Raw genomic sequence first — 18,879 nt, 5'->3', positions numbered from 1 at the left:
GGCTCTCAGCCTTCATTCAGCCTGGATAGCTTGACTCCAGTGGTGTGGAGAGCCTGGGACTTACGTCTGAGCATACCCAGCCCACTCGGGGTGAAAATTGCAAAAACCACAGTTGATGGATAGAATGTAGAACAATGTCATACATTCCCCCCAGTACAAGGATCTGGGCCTATACCATCGTTTTTTTTGCACTCCACACCACCCTGGGATAGACACTGGCTATATGCAAATCAGCTCTGACCCTGTGCCTCATGGGAACAGTCCAGTCCGAACTACCAAGCCATGTCTTTCCCAGACCGGAATCAAGCATCCAAGGACCGGTTTATGGCTATCAGCCTTCATTCAGCCTGGATAGCTTGACTCCAGTGGTGTGGAGAGCCTGGGACTCACGTCTGAGCATACCCAGCCCACTCGGGGTGAAAATTGCAAAAAACACAGTTGATGGACAGAATTTAGAACAATGTCATACATTCACCCCAGTACAAGGATATGGCCCTAAATCCATCGTTTTGTTGCACTCCACACCACCCTGGGATAGACACTGGCTATATGCAAATCAGCTCTGACCCTGTGCCTCATGGGAACAGTCCAGTCCGAACTACCAAGCCATGTTTTTCCCAGACGGGAATCAAGCATCTAAGGACCGGTTTCTGGCTCTCAGCCTTCATTCAGCCTGGATAGCTTGACTCCAGTGGTGTGGAGAGCCTGGGACTTACGTCTGAGCATACCCAGCCCACTCGGGGTGAAAATTGCAAAAAACACAGTTGATGGATAGAATGTAGAACAATGTCATACATTCCCCCCAGTACAAGGATCTGGGCCTATACCATCGTTTTTTTTGCACTCCACACCACCCTGGGATAGACACTGGCTATATGCAAATCAGCTCTGACCCTGTGCCTCATGGGAACAGTCCAGTCCGAACTACCAAGCCATGTCTTTCCCAGACCGGAATCAAGCATCCAAGGACCGGTTTATGGCTATCAGCCTTCATTCAGCCTGGATAGCTTGACTCCAGTGGTGTGGAGAGCCTGGGACTCACGTCTGAGCATACCCAGCCCACTCGGGGTGAAAATTGCAAAAAACACAGTTGATGGACAGAATTTAGAACAATGTCATACATTCACCCCAGTACAAGGATATGGCCCTAAATCCATCGTTTTGTTGCACTCCACACCACCCTGGGATAGACACTGGCTATATGCAAATCAGCTCTGACCCTGTGCCTCATGGGAACAGTCCAGTCCGAACTACCAAGCCATGTTTTTCCCAGACGGGAATCAAGCATCTAAGGACCGGTTTCTGGCTATCAGCCTTCATTCAGCCTGGATAGCTTGACTCCAGTGGTGTGGAGAGCCTGGGACTTACGTCTGAGCATACCCAGCCCACTCGGGGTGAAAATTGCAAAAAACACAGTTGATGGACAGAATGTAGAACAATGTCATACATTCACCCCAGTACAAGGATCTGGGCCTAAATCCATTGTTTTTTTTGCACTCCACACCACCCTGGGATAGACACTGGCTATATGCAAATCAGCTCTGACCCTGTGCCTCATGGGAACAGTCCAGTCCGCACTACCAAGCCATGTCTTTCCCTGACCGGAATCAAGCATCCAAGGACCGGTTTCTGGCTATCAGCCTTCTTTCAGCCTGGATAGCTTGACTCCAGTGGTGTGGAGAGCCTGGGACTCACGTCTGAGCATACCCAGCCCACTCGGGGTGAAAATTGCAAAAAACACAGTTGATGGACAGAATGTAGAACAATGTCATACATTCACCCCAGTACAAGGATCTGGGACTAAATCCATCGTTTTGTTGCACCCTGGGATAGACACTGGCTATATGCAAATCAGCTCTGACCCTGTGCCTTATGGGAACAGTCCAGTCCGAACTACCAAGCCATGTCTTTCTCAGACCGGAATCAAGCATCTAAGGACCGGTTTCTGGCTATCAGCCTTCATTCAGCCTGGATAACTTGACTCCAGTGGTGTGGAGAGCCTGGGACTCATGTCTGAGCATACCCAGCCCACTCGGGGTGAAAATTGCAAAAAACACAGTTGATGGACAGAATGTAGAACAATGTCATACATTCACCCCAGTACAAGGATCTGGGGCTAAATCCATCGTTTTTTTGCACTCCACACCACCCTGGGATAGACACTGGCTATATGCAAATCAGCTCTGACCCTGTGCCTCATGGGAACAGTCCAGTCCGAACTACCAAGCCATGTCTTTCCCAGACCGGAATCAAGCATCCAAGGACCGGTTTCTGGCTATCAGCTTTCATTCAGCCTGGATAGCTTGACTCCAGTGGTGTGGAGAGCCTGGGACTCACGTCTGAGCATCCCCAGCACACTCAGGGTGAAATTGCAAAAAACACAGTTGATGGACAGAATGTAGAACAATGTCATACATTCACCCCAGTACAAGGATCTGGACCTAAATCCATCGTTTTTTTGCACTCCACACTACCCTGGGATAGACACTGGCTATATGCAAATCAGCTCTTACCCTGTGCCTCATGGGAACAGTCCAGTCCGAACTACCAAGCCATGTCTTTCCCAGACCGGAATCAAGCATCCAAGGACCGGTTTCTGGCTATCAGCCTTCATTCAGCCTGGATAGCTTGACTCCAGTGGTGTGGAGAGCCTGGGACTCACGTCTGAGCATACCCAGCCCACTCGGGGTGAAAATTGCAAAAAACACAGTTGATGGACAGAATGTAGAACAATGTCATACATTCACCCCAGTACAAGGATCTGGGCCTAAATCCATCGTTTTTTTGCACTCCACACCACCCTGGGATAGACACTGGCTATATGCAAATCAGCTCTGACCCTGTGCCTCATGGGAACAGTCCAGTCCGAACTACCAAGCCATGTCTTTCCCAGACCGGAATCAAGCATCTAAGGACCGGTTTCTGGCTATCAGCCTTCATTCAGCCTGGATAGCTTGGCTCCAGTGGTGTGGAGAGCCTGGGACTCACGTCTGAGCATACCCAGCCCACTCGGGGTGAACATTGCAAAAAACACAGTTGATGGACAGAATGTAGAACAATGTCATACATTCACCCCAGTACAAGGATCTGGGCCTAAATCCATAGTTTTTTTGCACTCCACACCACCCTGGGATAGACACTGGCTATATGCAAATCAGCTCTGACCTTGTGCCTCATGGGAACAGTTCAGTCCGAACTGTTCCCAGACCGCCATGTCTTTCCCAGACCGGAATCAAGCATCCAAGGACCGGTTTCTGGCTATCAGTCTTCATTCAGCCTGGATAGCTTGCCTCCAGTGGTTTGGAGAGCCTGGGACTCACGTCCGAGCATACCCAGCCCACTCGGGGTGAAAATTGCAAAAAACACAGTTGATGGACAGAATGTAGAACAATGTCATAAATTCACCCCAGTACAAGGATCTGGGGCTAAATCCATCGTTTTTTTGCACTCCACACCACCCTGGGATAGACACTGGCTATATGCAAATCAGCTCTGACCCTGTGCCTCATGGGAACAGTCCAGTCCGAACTACCAAGCCATGTCTTTCCCAGACCGGAATCAAGCATCCAAGGACCGGTTTCTGGCTATCAGCTTTCATTCAGCCTGGATAGCTTGACTCCAGTGTTGTGGAGAGCCTGGGACTCACGTCTGAGCATACCCAGCCCACTCAGGGTGAAAATTGCAAAAAACACAGTTGATGGACAGAATGTAGAACAATGTCATACATTCACCCCAGTACAAGGATCTGGACCTAAATCCATCGTTTTTTTGCACTCCACACTACCCTGGGATAGACACTGGCTATATGCAAATCAGCTCTTACCCTGTGCCTCATGGGAACAGTCCAGTCCGAACTACCAAGCCATGTCTTTCCCAGACCGGAATCAAGCATCCAAGGACCGGTTTCTGGCTATCAGCCTTCATTCAGCCTGGATAGCTTGACTCCAGTGGTGTGGAGAGCCTGGGACTCACGTCTGAGCATACCCAGCCCACTCGGGGTGAAAATTGCAAAAAACACAGTTGATGGACAGAATGTAGAACAATGTCATACATTCACCCCAGTACAAGGATCTGGGCCTAAATCCATCGTTTTTTTGCACTCCACACCACCCTGGGATAGACACTGGCTATATGCAAATCAGCTCTGACCCTGTGCCTCATGGGAACAGTCCAGTCCGAACTACCAAGCCATGTCTTTCCCAGACCGGAATCAAGCATCTAAGGACCGGTTTCTGGCTATCAGCCTTCATTCAGCCTGGATAGCTTGGCTCCAGTGGTGTGGAGAGCCTGGGACTCACGTCTGAGCATACCCAGCCCACTCGGGGTGAACATTGCAAAAAACACAGTTGATGGACAGAATGTAGAACAATGTCATACATTCACCCCAGTACAAGGATCTGGGCCTAAATCCATCGTTTTTTTGCACTCCACACCACCCTGGGATAGACACTGGCTATATGCAAATCAGCTCTGACCTTGTGCCTCATGGGAACAGTTCAGTCCAAACTGTTCCCAGACCGCCATGTCTTTCCCAGACCGGAATCAAGCATCCAAGGACCGGTTTCTGGCTATCAGTCTTCATTCAGCCTGGATAGCTTGCCTCCAGTGGTTTGGAGAGCCTGGGACTCACGTCCGAGCATACCCAGCCCACTCGGGGTGAAAATTGCAAAAAACACAGTTGATGGACAGAATGTAGAACAATGTCATAAATTCACCCCAGTACAAGGATCTGGGCCTAAATCCATCGTTGTGTTGCACTCCACACCACCCTAGGATAGACACTGGCTATATGCAAATCAGCTCTGACCCTGTGCCTCATGGGAGCAGTCCAGTCCGAACTACCAAGCCATGTCTTTCCCAGACCGGAATCAAGCATCTAAGGACCGGTTTCTGGCTATCAGCCTTCATTCAGCCTGGATAGCTTGACTCCAGTGGTGTGGCGAGCCTGGGACTTACGTCTGAGCATACCCAGCCCACTCGGGGTGAAAATTGCAAAAAACACAGTTGATGGATAGAATGTAGAACAATGTCATACATTCCCCCCAGTACAAGGATCTGGGCCTATACCATCGTTTTTTTTTAACTCCACACCACCCTGGGATAGACACTGGCTATATGCAAATCAGCTCTGACCCTGTGCCTCATGGGAACAGTCCAGTCCGAACTACCAAGCCATGTCTTTCCCAGACCGGAATCAAGCATCCAAGGACCGGTTTATGGCTATCAGCCTTCATTCAGCCTGGATAGCTTGACTCCAGTGGTGTGGAGAGCCTGGGACTCACGTCTGAGCATACCCAGCCCACTCGGGGTGAAAATTGCAAAAAACACAGTTGATGGACAGAATGTAGAACAATGTCATACATTCACCCCAGTACAAGGATCTGGCCCTAAATCCATCGTTTTGTTGCACTCCACACCACCCTGGGATAGACACTGGCTATATGCAAATCATCTCTGACCCTGTGCCTCATGGGAACAGTCCAGTCCGAACTTCCAAGCCATGTCTTTCCCAGACCGGAATCAAGCATCTAAGGACCGGTTTCTGGCTATCAGCCTTCATTCAGCCTGGATAGCTTGACTCCAGTGGTGTGGAGAGCCTGGGACTTACGTCTGAGCATACCCAGCCCACTCGGGGTGAAAATTGCAAAAAACACAGTTGATGGACAGAATGTAGAACAATGTCATACATTCACCCTAGTACAAGGATCTGGGCCTAAATCCATCGTTTTTTTTGCACTCCACACCACCCTGGGATAGACACTGGCTATATGCAAATCAGCTCTGACCCTGTGCCTCATGGGAACAGTCCAGTCCGCACTACCAAGCCATGTCTTTCCCAGACCGGAATCAAGCATCCAAGGACCGGTTTCTGGCTATCAGCCTTCTTTCAGCCTGGATAGCTTGACTCCAGTGGTGTGGAGAGCCTGGGACTCACGTCTGAGCATACCCAGCCCACTCGGGGTGAAAATTGCAAAAAACACAGTTGATGGACAGAATGTAGAACAATGTCATACATTCACCCCAGTACAAGGATCTGGGACTAAATCCATCGTTTTGTTGCACCCTGGGATAGACACTGGCTATATGCAAATCAGCTCTGACCCTGTGCCTTATGGGAACAGTCCAGTCCGAACTACCAAGCCATGTCTTTCTCAGACCGGAATCAAGCATCTAAGGACCGGTTTCTGGCTATCAGCCTTCATTCAGCCTGGGTAGCTTGACTCCAGTGGTGTGGAGAGCCTGGGACTTACGTCTGAGCATACCCAGCCCACTCGGGGTGAAAATTGCAAAAAACACAGTTGATGGACAGAATGTAGAACAATATCATACATTCACCCCAGTACAAGGATCTGGGCCTAAATCCATCGTTTTTTTGCACTCCACACCACCCTGGGATAGACACTGGCTATATGCAAATCAGCTCTGACCCTGTGCGTCATGGGAACAGTCCAGTCCGAACTACCAAGCCATGTCTTTCCCAGACCGGAATCAAGCATCCAAGGACCGGTTTCTGGCTATCAGCCTTCATTCAGCCTGGATAACTTGACTCCAGTGGTGTGGAGAGCCTGGGACTCATGTCTGAGCATACCCAGCCCACTCGGGGTGAAAATTGCAAAAAACACAGTTGATGGACAGAATGTAGAACAATGTAATACATTCACCCCAGTACAAGGATCTGGGGCTAAATCCATCGTTTTTTTGCACTCCACACCACCCTGGGATAGACACTGGCTATATGCAAATCAGCTCTGACCCTGTGCCTCATGGGAACAGTCCAGTCCGAACTACCAAGCCATGTCTTTCCCAGACCGGAATCAAGCATCCAAGGACCGGTTTCTGGCTATCAGCTTTCATTCAGCCTGGATAGCTTGACTCCAGTGTTGTGGAGAGCCTGGGACTCACGTCTGAGCATACCCAGCCCACTCAGGGTGAAAATTGCAAAAAACACAGTTGATGGACAGAATGTAGAACAATGTCATACATTCACCCCAGTACAAGGATCTGGCCCTAAATCCATCGTTTTTTTGCACTCCACACTACCCTGGGATAGACACTGGCTATATGCAAATCAGCTCTTACCCTGTGCCTCATGGGAACAGTCCAGTCCGAACTACCAAGCCATGTGTTTCCCAGACCGGAATCAAGCATCTAAGGACCGGTTTCTGGCTATCAGCCTTCATTCAGCCTGGATAGCTTGGCTCCAGTGGTGTGGAGAGCCTGGGACTCACGTCTGAGCATACCCAGCCCACTCGGGGTGAACATTGCAAAAAACACAGTTGATGGACAGAATGTAGAACAATGTCATACATTCACCCCAGTACAAGGATCTGGGCCTAAATCCATCGTTTTTTTGCACTCCACACCACCCTGGGATAGACACTGGCTATATGCAAATCAGCTCTGACCTTGTGCCTCATGGGAACAGTTCAGTCCGAACTGTTCCCAGACCGCCATGTCTTTCCCAGACCGGAATCAAGCATCCAAGGACCGGTTTCTGGCTATCAGTCTTCATTCAGCCTGGATAGCTTGCCTCCAGTGGTTTGGAGAGCCTGGGACTCACGTCCGAGCATACCCAGCCCACTCGGGGTGAAAATTGCAAAAAACACAGTTGATGGACAGAATGTAGAACAATGTCATAAATTCACCCCAGTACAAGGATCTGGGCCTAAATCCATCGTTGTGTTGCACTCCACACCACCCTAGGATAGACACTGGCTATATGCAAATCAGCTCTGACCCTGTGCCTCATGGGAGCAGTCCAGTCCGAACTACCAAGCCATGTCTTTCCCAGACCGGAATCAAGCATCTAAGGACCGGTTTCTGGCTATCAGCCTTCATTCAGCCTGGATAGCTTGACTCCAGTGGTGTGGCAAGCCTGGGACTTACGTCTGAGCATACCCAGCCCACTCGGGGTGAAAATTGCAAAAAACACAGTTGATGGATAGAATGTAGAACAATGTCATACATTCCCCCCAGTACAAGGATCTGGGCCTATACCATCGTTTTTTTTTAACTCCACACCACCCTGGGATAGACACTGGCTATATGCAAATCAGCTCTGACCCTGTGCCTCATGGGAACAGTCCAGTCCGAACTACCAAGCCATGTCTTTCCCAGACCGGAATCAAGCATCCAAGGACCGGTTTATGGCTATCAGCCTTCATTCAGCCTGGATAGCTTGACTCCAGTGGTGTGGAGAGCCTGGGACTCACGTCTGAGCATACCCAGCCCACTCGGGGTGAAAATTGCAAAAAACACAGTTGATGGACAGAATGTAGAACAATGTCATACATTCACCCCAGTACAAGGATCTGGCCCTAAATCCATCGTTTTGTTGCACTCCACACCACCCTGGGATAGACACTGGCTATATGCAAATCATCTCTGACCCTGTGCCTCATGGGAACAGTCCAGTCCGAACTTCCAAGCCATGTCTTTCCCAGACCGGAATCAAGCATCTAAGGACCGGTTTCTGGCTATCAGCCTTCATTCAGCCGGGATAGCTTGACTCCAGTGGTGTGGAGAGCCTGGGACTTACGTCTGAGCATACCCAGCCCACTCGGGGTGAAAATTGCAAAAAACACAGTTGATGGACAGAATGTAGAACAATGTCATACATTCACCCTAGTACAAGGATCTGGGCCTAAATCCATCGGTTTTTTTGCACTCCACACCACCCTGGGATAGACACTGGCTATATGCAAATCAGCTCTGACCCTGTGCCTCATGGGAACAGTCCAGTCCGCACTACCAAGCCATGTCTTTCCCAGACCGGAATCAAGCATCCAAGGACCGGTTTCTGGCTATCAGCCTTCTTTCAGCCTGGATAGCTTGACTCCAGTGGTGTGGAGAGCCTGGGACTCACGTCTGAGCATACCCAGCCCACTCGGGGTGAAAATTGCAAAAAACACAGTTGATGGACAGAATGTAGAACAATGTCATACATTCACCCCAGTACAAGGATCTGGGACTAAATCCATCGTTTTGTTGCACCCTGGGATAGACACTGGCTATATGCAAATCAGCTCTGACCCTGTGCCTTATGGGAACAGTCCAGTCCGAACTACCAAGCCATGTCTTTCTCAGACCGGAATCAAGCATCTAAGGACCGGTTTCTGGCTATCAGCCTTCATTCAGCCTGGGTAGCTTGACTCCAGTGGTGTGGAGAGCCTGGGACTTACGTCTGAGCATACCCAGCCCACTCGGGGTGAAAATTGCAAAAAACACAGTTGATGGACAGAATGTAGAACAATATCATACATTCACCCCAGTACAAGGATCTGGGCCTAAATCCATCGTTTTTTTGCACTCCACACCACCCTGGGATAGACACTGGCTATATGCAAATCAGCTCTGACCCTGTGCGTCATGGGAACAGTCCAGTCCGAACTACCAAGCCATGTCTTTCCCAGACCGGAATCAAGCATCCAAGGACCGGTTTCTGGCTATCAGCCTTCATTCAGCCTGGATAACTTGACTCCAGTGGTGTGGAGAGCCTGGGACTCATGTCTGAGCATACCCAGCCCACTCGGGGTGAAAATTGCAAAAAACACAGTTGATGGACAGAATGTAGAACAATGTAATACATTCACCCCAGTACAAGGATCTGGGGCTAAATCCATCGTTTTTTTGCACTCCACACCACCCTGGGATAGACACTGGCTATATGCAAATCAGCTCTGACCCTGTGCCTCATGGGAACAGTCCAGTCCGAACTACCAAGCCATGTCTTTCCCAGACCGGAATCAAGCATCCAAGGACCGGTTTCTGGCTATCAGCTTTCATTCAGCCTGGATAGCTTGACTCCAGTGTTGTGGAGAGCCTGGGACTCACGTCTGAGCATACCCAGCCCACTCAGGGTGAAAATTGCAAAAAACACAGTTGATGGACAGAATGTAGAACAATGTCATACATTCACCCCAGTACAAGGATCTGGCCCTAAATCCATCGTTTTTTTGCACTCCACACTACCCTGGGATAGACACTGGCTATATGCAAATCAGCTCTTACCCTGTGCCTCATGGGAACAGTCCAGTCCGAACTACCAAGCCATGTCTATCCCAGACCGGAATCAAGCATCCAAGGACCGGTTTCTGGCTATCAGCCTTCATTCAGCCTGGATAGCTTGACTCCAGTGGTGTGGAGAGCCTGGGACTCACGTCTGAGCATACCCAGCCCACTCGGGGTGAAAATTGCAAAAAACACAGTTGATGGACAGAATGTAGAACAATGTTTTGCATATAGCCAGTGTCTAACCCAGGGTGGTGTGGAGTGCAAAAAAACGATGGATTCAGGCCCAGATCCTTGTACTGGGGTGAATGTATTACATTGTTCTACATTCTGTCCATCAACTGTGTTTTTTGCAATTTTCTCCCCGAGTGGGCTGGGTATGCTCAGACGTGAGTCCCAGGCTCTCCACACCACTGGAGTCAAGCTATCCAGGCTGAATAAAGGCTGATAGCCTGAAACCGGTCCTTGGATGCTTGATTCCGGTCTGGGAAAGACATGGCTTGGTAGTTCGGACTGGACTGTTCCCATGAGGCACAGGGTCAGTGCTGATTGGCATATAGCCAGTGTCTAACCCAGGGTGGTGTGGAGTGCAAAAAAACGATGGATTTAGGCCCAGATCCTTGTACTGGGGTGAATGTATGACATTGTTCTACATTCTGTCCATCAACTGTGTTTTTTGTAATTTTCACCCCGAGTGGGCTGGGTATGCTCAGACGTAAGTCCCAGGCTCTCCACACCACTGGAGTCAAGCTATCCAGGCTGAATGAAGGCTGATAGCCAGAAACCGGTCCTTAGATGCTTGATTCCGGTCTGGGAAAGACATGGCTTGGTAGTTCGGACTGGACTGTTCCCATGAGGCACAGGGTCAGAGCTGATTTGCATATAGCCAGTGTCTAACCCAGGGTGGTGTGGAGTGCAAAAACAAAATGGATTTAGGTCCAGATCCTTGTACTGGGGTGAATGTATGACATTGTTCTACATTCTGTCCATCAACTGTGTTTTTTGCAATTTTCACCCCGAGTGGGCTGGGTATGCTCAGACCTGAGTCCCAGGCTCTCCACACCACTGGAGTCAAGCTATCCAGGTGGAGTGAAGGCTGATAGCCAGAAACCGGTCCTTGGATGCTTGATTCCGGTCTGGGAAAGACATGGCTTGGTAGTTCAGACTGGACTGTTCCCATGAGGCACAGGGTCAGAGATGATTTGCATATAGCCAGTGTCTAACCCAGGGTGGTGTGGAGTGCAAAAAAACGATGGATTCAGGCCCAGATCCTTGTACTGGGGTGAATGTATGACATTGTTCTACCTTCTGTCCATCAACTGTGTTTTTTGCAATTGATTAAGGACGTCATTAATAGCACACACTGTATTTTAATATCTCTCTCATTCATTTATTTTTTATTGTTTATGATGTTGTGTTTTTATTTTATTTAATGTACAAATTGTGGAACTTCCCACAAAAAAACTTTTAATTGCTATTTTGATTAAATAATCTTTTTAATACAATTCATCTCCTTTTTTTATATAAATGCTCTCTTTGGGGTATTGTATGTCATAATTGACGAGTAGGGTCCTGGGTTGTCAATTGAATTGATGATTTGTGATCAAACTGGTGATTGAATGAGTTAGCATGAGAAGTCCGGTTGAATGATAAAGATTGGTGAATACTCTTGGTACCTTTGTATTATAATTATTCCCAAGATAACTTTGCCTTTTTGATTTACCTTTGGTACCCCTTCTCTTGGGTGTGGGGTCGCTCCCCTTGTCTTTAAAACAACTTGGGATGATAACATGTGCTTGAGGTGTGATTCAGGGAGTTGTTTCTTAACTTCCAGATATGATCTCCTCTGCTGGATACTAGGCCTGGGCAGTAACTTCCGTGCTGCTCACGGAATTTGCGGAATTTGGGTAGTTTTGCCTTCCGCGAAGAACGCGGAATTACCAAAAATTCTGTATTCCGCGGCTTAGCACAATGTTTTGTTATTTTGCGCTTTTAAAATGTGTGTTCGCGAGATATTTCACCAGGAGCACGCAAACAGTGTTCGTGAACAGGAAAAAAGCATCGCGAACGGGCGGAACAAGCAATTCCGCGTGTTCGCAGAACTTTTGCGTGCTCGCGGTGATTTTTACCGTTTCGTTGATTTATGCGTAGCGCAACTACGCAAATTTTGCCCACCCTTAGACCACCTTGAAATAGTTGTTTAGGAGCAAGGTTTTTTGTCACAGCATGGGCATGTTCTGTTTCATAGCATGACTATGATTATAGTTATCCATTCACGCTGTATAAAATGCTGCGCATCATGCTGACAGTCTCACCCATGGCACACCGCAGGGCCTCTTCAAGAAGCAGAACCTGAAGAAAACTGCCCTACCTGCCCACTTTTTATCACTGCTGGGGTCATCTTGCCTAGCACACTGGAGGATTATGCCTCTTTAGCTGTAGTATAACAGTTTACAGATTATAGACCCGGCTGGCCCTTTAGAAGGCAGTAGTGAAAATATAGTCTTGTGTGCCTGTTCATCTGAGAAGTACTTGGTCAGAAAATAGGTTGCAAGTGTTGTGGTTAGTAATCCTTCCAAAACACGTTCAGTGGAAACGCTCTTACTTCTTTCTGTGAGGCCCACAATCTGAATGTTGGCCCTCATAGCTTTTCCTTCTGCATCTTCAGCCCAGTATTCAAGGAATGACGTTGTGTTTTGCACTTTCTCAAAGTGCTTACAAAGGATTTGAATCTCGTTGTTAGTTTTACTCCTGCTTTTGATAATACAACTGGCAGTTTCTACTGAACCGAATCAGCTCTACATCAAACACTAGAGTGTCATTCTTTGCTACCAGTGCTGCATAAACATCCTGTATAGTGAGCAGTATAGGTTCAATATGTCAGCAGTATCTGCAGGTCAGCTCTTGCCTCCTCCATGCCCCAATCTACAACTGTTAGCTCTCCCTAGCCTCTTACCTTCTCTCGCATTTTCTGCCAATCTTACACACGTCTTCCCTTCCTCTTTCTTGCAGTCCATTACTTTTTCTGGCTGGTTCTTCCCCTCATACACATATATGTCCACATATATTTCCCCCTGCCCTCTTCCACACTCCTATAGCCTGTTACTTTCTCTCAGTAGCTCTGCCCCACTTGCATCCATTTTCCCTCCATGCTGTAACTTCTCATATGGTTACTTGCCTGTTACCAAAATGACAGATATTTTAAGAAAAGGCTGGTAAACAGAACCTTGAAACTGAACAAAAGCTCATTTTATTCTTGTTTGAAATAGGAGGTTTTGAAATACATGGGTTAAGCAGTTAATACAAGCATATATCCAGGGCCACTGTAATTATGCAACTGTAGAACTGTGATTTTTTTTGCATAGTTGCAGATTTGACGCATTTGCTACATAATCTTTCACCTGCCTCATAATCATCAGATTTTAATAGAAATGTCTTTTTTTTTCTCAAACGGTTCACAAGTTACTAAACACGCAGTGAAACACGTCACTGCACAGTGGAAGGCCCTTAGTAAATGGTGACTGGTCACTTTCCTGTTAGGTATTTCTGTATTAGAGTGTTAAACTGATATTAATGAGGTGCAACCAATGACAGTGCTAAATGGTGTGAAAATGATAAACTAATAAGGTAATACTATCGCAAATTGTACCAGCATTACGCCGCATAATTTGACTTTCCTTGCCAGATAATTTACCCAAGCCTGCTACATATTTTGGCCCACCCCTGTCCCAGAATTCCAGTGGCCCTGCATATATCCCATCAAAATGATTCCAAAGCAATAGACATAATTCCTAAATGATTACTAAAACCAACAGAGTCTTACTCTTCGATGTTCAACGTTTGGCCCTGAAAATGTCTCAGGATCTGACTTGATAACTTTGATACTCATTTGCTCAATGCAGTAACTGCAGGCTTCACATTCACTCGACTCTAGACGACGTCTGATTTTTGTCTGTAATTCTGAGTCTGTATTGTGACCTCTCTCAGACTGCTATACTTTCTGTTACTCTCACTGCACTGTGTTAAATTTGAACCCTATTGTCATTTTACTTTTGTGACATCATAAAATAAAATGAAATTGTTTCAGCAAAAACGTTAACAGAGTTGTGATTGAAATTTCAAAAGAAGATTTACAGCAGATGTTTCCATAAGTTGTATCTGACAAAGTGGCAACCCTATATACATCTATCATATCTCCACTTTAAATTCATCTCTCCCCTACAATCTCTGAAAAAAGCCTGTTGTGATAGGGGTGTGTATTACTTTTCATGTTCATGGTAGCCTGTTGTTCATTCCTGGACGGGGAGGGCTGGCTTTACTTCACAACTATAAACCCTTTAGCATTGCCAGTCTCAGCACTGTTGTCATGCAGAAACAGGGATTAAGCAATGAAAGGGTCATATAGGGCAGGCTAATAAAAGAAAAAAAGAGGTAAAAAAAATATTAACACAGAGGTTTACTATGAATGCCAGGGCTTTAGGAGAGACAGACTAATGTACCGGATGAACCTTGATCACTGCCTGGCAGCCTCAGCCCAGCCCAGCCCACAGCATCTGACGGCGGGGGTTAGGGGGAGAGAGGGGGGATTCGCGGGGGGAGTCGTGGGGGAAATAGTTGTTGTTGCGTTCCTGACTATCCTTGTATGTGCAGTCCGCAGCCGTAAAGTTGCTATTCGCAAAATGTGTTTGTGAATAGCGAACAATCGTAAATGTTCACTGAAGTGTAAGTTTACCTTTGTGAATCAGGCTCCAAATAGGTTGGATGAGCTGACATTTATTGACCGATGGCCCACGGTTTGATGGGTCCAAAGTGTCCGCTGACAGATCCAGCATTCGCGTCGCGAGTGGAAGCATGGCAGTTTAGCTGACTCTAAATACAACAGTGGAACCATGAATTTGGCTGATGCAATTCTCCTCAGGGCCGGCGCTAGGCATGGGCAGCGTGGGCAGCTGCCCAGGGCCTCGCACTCAACTCACCAGCATGGGGCCACGCACTGGTGATACGTCCTGTCGGTTCCCTGGCGATCCATTTCAAAGCAAGGTGTCACCTTTCTTTGAAATGGAGGGGCCCCCCTCCCAGGGCCTCTAAGGGATGGTCTCTGGATACATAAGCGAGGGAGACGCTCCCTTCAATTGAAAGGAGACCCATACACAGACACTGTGGGAGGCCCATTGTCCATCATTTTGGTGCCTCCATAGTTTTAACTTTTAGCCCACAAGCAATTCTCACACCTATCGGACTGAAGGTGTGAGAAATGCTTGTGGGCTCAAAATTAAAACTGGGGGGGGGTGACAAAATGCTGGACAATAGGCCTCCCACAGTGTCTGGGAATGGTCTCCTTGCAAGGGGCCACGTATCTACATTAGAGGGGCCCCGCACATTCCTCTTTAGCCCAGGTCCTCGCAAATCCTAGAACCGGCCCTGATGCTCCTCCAGGCCCGGACTGGCCGTTGCGGGCACCGGGCAATCCCCCGGTCGGCCGCATGGGTTGGGGCCGGTTTGGGGCTCCTGGGGGCCGTTTTTGCAGCACAGCTGCAAAAACGGCCCTGTAACGAAATCAACCGAAAACCGGCCCTGGCAAAGAGCGCGGCCACCCACCCCCCTACCCCGGGGGGACGGGAGGGGGGCCGGCCGAGCACTTTGCCAGGGCCGGTTTTGGTTCCCAGCCCGGCCCTGTGCTCCTCCACATTTTTGGTAATGCCCCCTTTCATTCAGCTCCAAGGAGTAAAGACGTTACTGGCTAAAGCATTTGTTCAGAGGAAAATTTTGTGCTGCCTACTCGTTTTAGTTTATTCCACTGCTGTGTAATCTCACCCCTTGGAACAATGTGTAGTTAAAGTTACTTTCTACTTTTTTGAAATTCAAATGAGCTCATTTTCGTTTGTAGCGATGTGTACTTTAATGATCCTTAAAAATCGAAAGCACATTTTCAAATTGCATTTAAATTGAACTGGGAAAAACCCGGGGCCATCCATTTAGCACATTGTTTTGCTTTTAATATTTTGAGGGGGGAGCTAATGCTCACTGAAGAAAATCTAATTTAGAGCGTAAGTGGAGAGAATAAAGACTCCTGCAGCTAGAGGAATCAAATACAAAATAAATTATGCTAAAAAAGTAATGATAATAATAAACACACTGCAGCCGTGCCCTTGAGCTCTGCGTGACAGAAGCGTGAGTGGGTTATCGAAGCATTCACTGCCCAAGGCTTGTTTTCCTGCTGCACACAGAGGTGCGAGTCTTTCTGCCGGAGTGAGATAGACTAACTCCAGAAATGAATGTGATCTGCTTACACGTAAATAGCACACACGATTCATGACAATAAATTAACAGAATTGCATTGTCGAGCACTAAACGCAGACTGTGGTCAGAAAAGTGGGTACATTCAAGGATGTGATCAAGACAGCACAAATGTGATTGCTGGAAGAGCAGTTTGTGACTGCTGCATCCTTGGAGGGTAAGCACCAAGGCCCCAATTCACTAAGGTAAACTTAGATGTTTAGTCTAAATTTATACCATAAACCTAAGCTTATGACTTTGGAAATTCACAAAGGGCATTAACGAGTACTATCTTTATGTCCACACTGGGAGCCTGATTACCAAAGGCAATCTGAGACAAAAGTCTAACTTTACGACTTTTTGTATTCACTGAGATCATTTATGAGTGGTATATTTACTTTCGCAGTTGGAACGGAATCTCCGGCTTCGGCCGTACTCTCCGCGGCCAGCACGTACACTCTGGCTCAGGCTGTACTCTACGGCTCGAGACGGATGAAGTGTAATCAATTGGCAAGACGTTTTACAAAAAAGAACGTTAGGAGCATATGACATATGGTAGAGGAGGTCATGAAAATCAGTTTGGGCTGGGAAAAGGGTGTGGCCGGACACTACATCTTATCCTAGTAAGGAATGCTCATTTGCTTCATGGTACATGTAGTACGCAATTTGTGCTCCCCAAAGTGCTGACTGTACAGTCAACACTAAGGGGAGCACAACACAACACTATTGCACTGTTTGGATTGAGAATATTATATCTCATCCCTCCTAAATCCAACTCTCTCTACTATTTTACAGACTGGAGTGGAAATAGTGAATTTTACCCCTCCAATGCACAACACTTTCTCTGCTGTTGCTCCGTTTAGAGTGAGAATTGGAAGTTTGACCTCTCTGAATTCCCTACTTTTGACCATTTGGAGTGGGAATATTACATTTTACCCCTCTGAAATTCTGTGATATCCAGTGCTATCACTACTGTTGAGTTTTTTAGAGTGGGAATAGTAAATTGTATCCCTCCAAAATCCAATACTTTCCCTACTATTGCTTTAACTAGAGTGGGACAAGTATATTTATTACTCTTAGACTCCAATAGTTTTCAAGATGTGGAATAAATAATATTTATAGGAATGTTTTATTTGTAAATATTTTACATTATTTGCTTTTTTTATGTTTGTAGAATTTTTACTAAATACATCACATGTATATTTCACAGAAAAAAACAAAATTTACAGGAACGTTATAGTTAGGCACAGATTTCACACATACAAAACCATAGAAATTAAGCAACTTACACCCCTGTAATACACTGCTTATGACCTCATGACATAGCAGTAACAAGACTACAAAGAGGTAAATCTCCACCAAACAAGAGTACTTCCTTTTCACAATATGAAGTAAAATCTTCTTTTTTGATGAAGATATCCTCGTATTCCTCAGCATCAAGAACGCGTCACAAAATCTGCGGGAAAAGTAGTGAAAAGCCTTTTGGTAAGATGTTCATTAACTTTGGAAAAAGCAGGAAGACATTTGCACCCTACTAAGCTTATGGGACTGGGCTTTGCAGATATTTCGGGCATTTGCATACTCAGGGTAATTAAAAGGGAGAACCATGGACTCTGCTCTCAAGACAAGAAAGAAACCACTTGTCACAGCCAGTACAGATCAGATTTACTTCAATAGATCAACATGCTTTACCATCGCCAAGACCAAGAAGTTAGGATCCTTTGTGTGTTACAGAAGTGCTGCTTCAACTGGGCCATCTGCTGTGTTTATATTTGTAAGTGCTTCCATTTGAGGTTTAATTTCTGTGACATGAGCATCGGGCCATAATCGTACTTCATTTTTTCATAGAAGAGTCCACAGTTTGCTGAAAATGTCAAACCAACTAGAGTACTTTCTACTGTATAACTAGTTAGTGCTACCTCATTGGGTACTTGCCTAGTGCATATTCTACACTACAGCTGTGTAAAGAACCATGAGGCAAAGTACTCAATGAACTTGTGTGCATGCTATTTCGCTAATGTGATTATTCCTCAAGCGTTTTGGTCCACAAGTCTGTGATAACATTAATCCTCATCAAGGGAAGTTGACAAGAACACAAAGTGGTGAATCTCCACCAACCAGAGGTACTTCCTCTTAAATACATGAAGTAATTGTTTCCATGTTTGATAGAGATGTTCTCATATTCCTCTGCATCAGAATATGTCACCAAAATTGGCATGAAAAGCACTCTGGGGCCAGGAATTAACGGGGGAGGGACCCCCTCTCTCTGAACTAATTTTAGACCCCCGGACCCTAGCCCTCTGGGCCCAAGCTCTTGATACTGGTGCCTTGGAGCCCACCTAGGGCACAGAGTGGGCTGCGGTGGTGACCGTGGGGGAGCCTTAATGCCCCTTTGTTGGTGCTGGCTCCCTGCGTACAGTAGAAGCCGGGATTGCTGCTACACTGGGAGCAGAGTTACTGTTTGCTCTTGCTTGGTGGGAGCTGTCAAAGCCCCTGCAATGTTAAAGCAAACAGCTGTGTCCCATGGTTGGGCACCCAGGGTGTAGGAAGGTGGCTACCTGACTATGGTTACCCCAATTTTTTTGCCTTGTG

Source organism: Lissotriton helveticus, chromosome 3_2 (genome assembly GCF_964261635.1).
Source record: "Lissotriton helveticus chromosome 3_2, aLisHel1.1, whole genome shotgun sequence".
In the NCBI taxonomy this organism is placed as follows: Eukaryota; Metazoa; Chordata; class Amphibia; order Caudata; family Salamandridae; genus Lissotriton; species Lissotriton helveticus.
Note: the sequence above shows the minus strand (reverse complement) of the source record.